Source organism: Urocitellus parryii, chromosome 8 (assembly GCF_045843805.1).
Source record: "Urocitellus parryii isolate mUroPar1 chromosome 8, mUroPar1.hap1, whole genome shotgun sequence".
Taxonomy (NCBI): Eukaryota; Metazoa; Chordata; class Mammalia; order Rodentia; family Sciuridae; genus Urocitellus; species Urocitellus parryii.
Genome location: NC_135538.1, coordinates 27,159,435 through 27,167,847, shown reverse-complemented (window position 1 = coordinate 27,167,847; position 8,413 = coordinate 27,159,435). Strand labels below are relative to the sequence as shown.

The 8,413-nt window shown below is 37.1% G+C and overlaps 1 pseudogene; it reads right to left on the bottom strand.

Moving 5' to 3' along the window:
* Positions 1-7,445: 7,445 nt before the first annotated feature.
* On the bottom strand, positions 7,446-8,117 carry LOC113184976 (large ribosomal subunit protein uL30 pseudogene; annotated as a pseudogene).
* Positions 8,118-8,413: the final 296 nt, after the last annotated feature.

Genomic DNA, 8,413 nt, shown 5'->3' with positions numbered 1-8,413 from the left:
CCTTACTAGAATGTAAACATGAGGGCAAATATTTCTGGCTGTCTGCTTGAGTGCTCTATCTCCTTCATCATCATGGCAAACATTCATTTATATAGTGCTTAACATTTGTCAATTTACTGGCCACTAATAAGTACCACTTCAGATGACACACACATAAGAGGAAGAGGCAATGTAATCAAAAAGCTATAGACTGGAGACATGCAGTCACAAGCCAAGGAATGCTGACAGCCTCTCCGACCCCTTCAAAATCAGATTTCAACAAACGGCAGTGGATTGCCTCAGTGGTAACCTGATCACAGCTGTCATTCCAAATACAGTGTCTTTATAGCAAAAGATAATCACAGATTATGGATTTGCCAAGTGGGTCATTCTTGATTTTATAAGTAGGGAGAATAAAAAATGCCATGACCAGTGCAGCCAAACTTGCAGGTTCTGGTGAGGGGTGAAGGGGGAAAAATAAAGACTCACAGAGAGAAAGGAGAGAGAGAGAGAGAGAGATATTTTGAAAATAATGCTGGAGTGCAGCTCTCTGATGGAGAAGCATATATAGAATTATGCCAGCAATGTTTATTTATTCATGTCTTATTATCAGATTAAAGACTATGCAAGCATTATTCTTTGTGTTCAGTAAAGTTACAGAAACTAGAAACATCTATGTAGCTTTTCCACAGTTGCAATCTACAGTTGCAATGTGCAATGTTAGAAGCTTTGTGTAGTGCTCAAGAAAGTCCATTGTTTAAAGTTACCCTTAAGCAGGCAGGCTCAGGAATAACAGAGCTGGTGAAACATTGTGGTTGTTTAGCAAGATAATTCCTCTATTTCCAGGAACTATGTGCCTGAGATCAAGGTTATAAAACTCTTGTACAGAGCCTCCTCATGCAGGACATTACCCCAGCAACTAAGCATCCTGTGCCCTTGCACAGGAACCTTCCCAGGCACCAGACATGCCACAGCATAAGGTCATCAAAGACCCCAATCTCAGACACTGCCCTCCCATTCTCTATCACCACACTTCACAAAAAAAAAAAAAAAAAGAAGAAGAAGAAGAAGAAGAAGTTGGCCTTCTCCTGGCAATGGCATTGCATATTCACTCTATCTCCCCAGGGTTATGCTAATAAACTCGCTGTTATCATGATGCAGTCTTTAGGAGCCCTAATTCTTCATAAACTATATAATATGCTGGCACAGCAGATTGAAGACATACTGCCAATCAGACTTATTAAGAAGAAAGTGGCCGATGACATGAATATCCTAGTAAAGTGTCACAGGTTAGGAGATAAATCCGATGTAAACTCAGGACCCAACATATGATGTAATGTTTAGATATCCAGGAGCCCAGGGATTGCCAGGACAATTCCTTTAAGATAAAGAATTAGTTGAAGCTCATATCTCCTGCCATTAATAAAGAACCATTGTATTTAGTTGATGAACATCTTTAAATTTTGGATGTAGCAAACTCATTTTGGGAATACAGTTAGCTTACATTAAAGTTTTTCATATTAAAAGTAATGTTTTTGAAAAAAAAAGATATCCGATAATACCTAAATGTGGAGCAGATACAAGACATTAATAATGTCTTACTTCTAAAAGCACTATACAGATTTAATTTAATTCTAATCAGAATCCCAATAACATTCCTCATAGAAATTTTAAAAAGTAATCATGAATTTCATATGGAAAAATAAGAGACCCAGATTAGCTAAAGCAATCCTTAGCAAGAAGAGTAAAGCAGGTGGCATCACAATACAAGAACTTAAACTATACTACAGAGCAATAGTAACAAAAAGAGCATGGTATTGGCACCAAAATAGACTGGTAGACCAATGGTACAGAATAGAGGACACAGAGACTAACCCCAAAGGCACCAAAAACATACATTGGATAAAAGATAGCCTCTTCAATAAATGGTGCTGGGAGAACTGGAAATCCATATGCAACAAAATAAAATTAAACCCCTATCTCTCACCTTGCACAAAACTCAACTCAAAGTGGATCAAAGACCTAGGAATTAAACCAGAGACCCTGTGCCTAATAAAAGAAAAAGTAGGCCCTAATCTCCAACATGTGGGATTACATTCCAACTTCCTTAATAAGACTCCTGTGGCAGCGCAAGAATTAAAATCAAGAATCAATAAATGGGATGGACTCAAACTAAAAAGTTTTTTTCTCAGCAAAAGTAGCAATCTATGAGGTGAATAGAGAGCCTACATCTTGGGAGCAAATTTTTACCCCTCACACAGCAGATAGAGCACTAATCTCTAGGATATATAAAGAACTCAAAAAGTTAAACACCAAAAAAACAAATAACCCAATCAATAAATGGGTCGAGGACCTGAAAAGACACCTCTCAGGAGAGGATATACAATCAGTCAACAAATATATGAAAAAATGTTCATCATTGCTAGCAATTAAAGAAATGCAAATCAAAACCACTCTAAGATTTTATCTCACTCCAATCAGAATGGCAGCTATTATGAAGACAAACAACAATAAGTCTTGGCAAGGATTCGGGGAAAAAGGTACACTCATACACTGCTGGTAGGACTGCCAATTGGTGCAGCAATATGGAAAGCAATATGGAGATTTCTTGGAAAATTGAGAATGGAACCATCATTTGACCCAGCTATCCCTCTCCTTGGTCTATACCCAAAGGACTTAAAAACAGCATACTACAGGGAAATAGCCACATCAATGTTTATAGCAGCACAATTCACAATAGCTGAATTGTGGAACCAACCTAGATGCCCTTCAATAGATGAATGGATAAAAAAAATGTGGCATATATACACAATGGAATATTATTCAGCAATAAAAGAGAATAAAATCATGACATTTGCAGGTAAATGGATGGAGTTAGAGAAGATAATGCTAAGTGAAGTTAGCCACCCCCCCCAAAAAAAAACAAGTGTTGAATGTTTTCTTTGATATAAGGAGGCTGATTCATAATGTGATAGGGAGAAGGAGCAAGGGAGGAATAGACAAACTCTAGATAGGGCAGAGGGATTGGAGGGGAAGGGAGGGGGCATGGGGTTAGAAATGATGGTGGAATGTGATGATCATTATTATCCAAAGTACATGTATGAAGACATGTACTTTGGTGTGAATTGGTGTAAATATACTTTGTATACAGAGATATGAAAAATTGTGCTCTACATGTGTAATAAGAATTATAATGTGTTCCACTGTCATATATAAATAAAAAAATAATGTCTTACATATTGTTGGTGAGTGTGTGAATCACGTAATTTGGAGAACTTTTGCCTTTCTTTTGTACAGCCTTTTGATGTTATGTTTCCTCTTCTAGGAAGGTATCAGGCACAGGGGACACATGTAGCTGGCACTTTTTGTAATACAAAGCAAAATAATGATATAAATTAAATGTGACATATTTATTCAATACAGTATTATATGTATCAATTAATGGATTACAGCATTGTAGCAATATGTATAAATCCTAGCAGGGTAACATTGAATGAGAAAGTAGGTTTTTCATTGGGCCTCAAGGTCATACTGTACAAGCTCTGAACATAGGTGGCCCTGGTTTCCCCTTTTTATCTGGATGATTAAACATACTGAGCAATAAAGTTTAAAAAAAAAAACCCTATGCTTTTTAGGAATCCACATAGATATGTTAAGAGCATTAAAATCATCTGGTAGGGCTCAGAGTGTAGTTCAGTGGTAGAGGGCTTATCTAGCATGTGTGCAGCCCTGGGTTTCATTTTGAGTACTGCAAGGAAAAAAGAACAGAATCCCTCAGTAATATTCAGGATAGTGATTGCAGGAGGACAGGATTGGGATGACCTGCACTGGCACATAGAAGTTTTTTGACAAAATTCTAGTTTCCATGTTGCATAGTATCTTCGTGGTGTTTGTTACATTATTCAATACAAATAAAGAAATACACAAATAAAAGGGAGCCTTGCATGGATGCACAATGAGAATGTATCATGAGCCAAACACTGTGATTTTGTCTTCTACAAAATGAAGCCACTTCTTTGGGTGAAGCTACCGGTGTCTATAAAGACTCCTTCTAGAAAAGAAATAGCTAACCTGAGCATTAATCTCAGCCATTTTCTCTCCCTTAAGCAAAGAGGGTGTCTGTTTCCATATTCTAGCACAGAGTAGGATCCTAGACCCAGAACAAGTGAGGTTGGAGAGGCTTGGGAAAGGAAAACTTTCCAATGGAAGGAGGAGGGGTGTCATTGATTGGGGAGGACATTTTAAAATGCTACTTTCCCTCCATGCAGTATCATCCAAATCTTGCCTCCTCCCAAAGCATTCATAGTTCAGTTAATATTTTATTTATAGACCATAAGGGTTTCACAATCTAGACAAAGCAGGATCACAAGACAACCAGGTTTTATTTTAATCACTGAGCAAATATTAGGACTCTCCATTTGATTTACAGCCTTAAATAAAGAAGACAAATGCAAGTAATATATTCCTCACAGAGAAAATTAACAGCCAAGTTTTTGGACAATATTTTATTTTCTTTTTTGAGACTGAAAGATGGGAACAAACTGTTATGCCTTTATCTTCTGAACTTTAAGTAATTAGTCCTAGAAAAAAAATCTATTAGGATAAATCTTTTCTTTGTTTTTTTTTTTTTTTTCGTGTCTTCATAAAAATTAATGTTCTACCCTTAAAGCTACAGACTCTTTGTGGATACTTTTCTTTCTTTTCATGGATTATGCAAAGTTAGGAAAATGATTTCTTTCCAATAGGTAGATATCCCAACAACATACAAATTTTGTTTTCCCATATTAAATAAAACATTTAAGGAACTGTACATAATTTTGAAAGAACAAAAACCAATCAGACAAAACAACCAAAATGCTCCCTCAAATCAGTCTTAGGTCCTCTTCCCTTTAAGGAAGTAAAATGTCAATGCTAATTCAGAAATAGTCTGTTTATATTGGGTGATGTTTATAACAGTTGTGAGTTTATCCTTTTGCAAATTTAGCCCCTCTTTGCAGCAAGATTGTGTGTCAAGCACAATGTCCCTCTTAGACCTGTAGGAATTCAAACAAAAGGATGAAATCCCTTTACTTGTTGCACTTTATTCTCTTGTCACTGTTAAAGCAATATTTATTTTCCTCCCCTTGCTTCTTGCAGGCCTGTAGTAAATCAAAAAAGTAAACTCTCAGGTTCATTGTGTAAGGGGCTTACTTCTAGGCCTCTACAGTTGCCACAGTAACTAATTAGAAATTTGCATCTCTAAGAGAATTATTTAATGCCTATGTGTAAGCCCTTTTATTCTTTGGGGCTTGGCCTTTTGCTAGGAAGCTCCTGGTAGACATTGGGCCTCAAGGTCATACTGTACAAGCTCTGAACGTAGGTGGCCCTGGTTTCCCCTTTTTATCTGGATGATTCATACCCAGGGAAGAAAGTGTCTTGCCAGGTCTTTGTTGAATGGTGGGCATCTGAAAGGCTGCCCTTGATTCATTTAGGTGCCATTTGTTTTAACCTGTAACTTCTTTCCCATTGCTCATTAGCTAACTCTTGTGTAATTGAGTCATGCATGTTAAACGAGTAGAGCAGAGTTATGCCAACCAACCTACCAAGAGGAACCCCTCATTAAAATTACTGTGAAGCCTAACAAGAAAATGTTGTCAACATGCAAACTTTTTTTTTTTTTTTTTTTTGCAAACTTGGACAATATGAAATGGTAATAGGAAGATGAACAATTCTCCTGATGAGCTGTTTGCTTTCTAGGGTTTAAACCTGATGTTCCCCCAGCATAGAAAGGAGAGAGAACCCCTCCTGTGGTGGAAAGACAAAAGGCCAGGGGAAGAGACTAGGTCCTCCCAGGAATTCATTATGAAACTGAGCCACCATCCTGTGCTGCCAGCACATATGGGAGATAGGCTGGGGACAATAAAGGAGGAAGAATGAGTTTAGTCTTTACCAATCTCTGACTCATTACAGGGAGCCCTGAGTTTACTGCAGCCAAGAACAGAACAAATTAACGTTCCAAGAGGATATCCAAACCTGCAATCATGAATAGATTCAATATGTCCCTGTTCACTGAAGCATTTTGCACAATAGCCAAAGGACAGAAGTCACCTAAGTGTCCATGGAAGGTTGAATGAATAGACCAAATGTGGTCCATGCATATAATGGAATATTTTTCAGTCTTCAAATAGAAAGGAACTCTGGTGCATGCTGTGACGGGATGAGGCTGGAGGTCACTGAAATAAGTCAGTCACAAAAAGAAAAATTCTATAAGATTCCATTTATATAGTGGCACCTAGGGTAGTTAAATTCATAGAAACTGTAAGGAGACATGTCTTGCCTTCACAGCTGACCATTAGCTTTCCATTAATGTATCTGATCATGAGCTAATAAATGGAAGGCTGCTCCTTCAGGGGTACATCAAGATCTCTAGGTTCAGTCATTTCATTAACACCTACCTACATGTTGGGAACCCCTCAGGTAGGAGAAGGAGGCAGATAGATGTAACTGGTGATTAGGAATGATAGATAAAACCTGGATTGTCCAACCAGGCTCAGAAAAATTACAAAATATATCACTACAAATAAATCAATAAAATATGCAATAAAACATTTTCTAGGGATAAATCACTCAGTGGTTCATTCTCTTAGTCCCTCTTCACCCCTTGGGTCCCTCACCGTGGCCCCACCCATGTGGTTTTTTGTTTTGTTTTGTTTTGTTTTTAATTGTCATAAGCATATAAAACATTTGTCTTCTTAGAGCATTTTTTTCTTCTTATATCATTTGTCATGCTTTTTCTAAAAAAAAAAATTCTGTACTATTATTCTTTGTTGTATCATCTAAAGGATTTGACACAATCCCTTGCAAATGCAAGATGCTTGATATGTATTTATTGAATTGTTTTTTTTTTTTTTTTGGTAGGTCTGCAAGTTTTTACTGAGTGTTTGGTATATTCATGAACCAGGCTAAGTAAACATCAATAGACCAAAAACACACCTGTAACTGCTTGCACTGACTTAAAAGATTTTGTTTTCAGAAAATAAAGTCATAGAAAATTTAGTTATGAATTTACTATTCACCAAGGTGGCCAAACTATCTAGATTTCAAAGCAATACAGTGTTTGAGAAATGGATTTGATTAGATATACTTCCAGCCAGAAGTATATCTACTAGCACAGAGAAGCAAAGCAAAGCAAAGCAAACTCAGAGTGGATCTGGGAAAAGCATGCAGTATCTTCTAAATTGCTCTAGCAAATTTCTAGTATAAAAAAAAATATTCTTTTGCCAGCAATTGTGGTAAAACAGGTGTTACAAACTTTAAACCAGGCATTTTTTTTTTTTTGGAGATGCCTTTCAAAGCATCTTTTGGGCAAACTTCTGTTTCAGACACTTTACCCTAAGCTCTGTGAAATTCCTTTGCTTTTTTCCTGAAGATTTCTACTATGGTTCTATTATTACTAACCAGATTACAAAGATGCCATAGTAGATACCTTAGTTGATCCTTCTAATAAGCCTGTTGAGCTGGTCTTCCTTTCTGCCAACACCTCCACCTTCTACAAAATGGACCGTCTTTTTCTTCATTCTACCTCATGGAGAAGATAACTTGAAGGCACTGGAAGTTTTTGCATCTTTGAAGCATTTTCTGACAGTACAAATCTCATAAATCTGATCCTCCATGCAGATGGTGCCTTGTTTACCAAGAGACCAGCCAATCCAAGTGTTAACTGTCAGGCAATTTGTTTCTTATTGATTTTGCTGTATCCACACTTATAGATCAAAGCATTCACTGACTTCAGATTTGGGTACTCCCATGCAACATATGGTTCCCCAGTCCTCAGCCTGTCCAAGGAAACCTTGTTGAGTTTAGCCAAGGTGCCATTGAAGATCTGGTGTAGGTGAAGAAACAGAAACATCTTACAGACTTAGGTTTCATACCATGGATACATACCTCAGATCCTGATGACAAACACCAATTTGGGTTCTGCAGGTACATAGAAGTTGCCAGCTTTTCTTGTCATCCCAGTCAGTTCTGTACATTCAACCTCAGCCATTGTAGTAGTGCTTGGCTTTTTCATGGATAAGCTTCCTCTTTGCCTTTCAAAGCATCTTTTGGGCAAACTTCTGTTTCAGGCACTTTACCCTAAGCTCTGTGAAATTCCTTTGCTTTTTTCCTGAAGATTTCTACTATGGTTCCTCCATGGTTCTATTAAAAATAAGAGAGAGCAGTTTGACTTTATCAAATTCACAAAAGCACCTACCCTTACATCCAGTGCATTTGCTTCTAAGAATTTATCTTAGTATTGTATTCACTTCTGTGCAAAATGATATATTTACAATGTTTCTTGTTGCCTTGATATTTTTAATGGGAAAAGTTGTAAATTATCTAAACGTACATCAATGGGGGATTAGTTAAATTATACTAATTATGCTGCATTTGAAATACTACATAGCTATTAAAA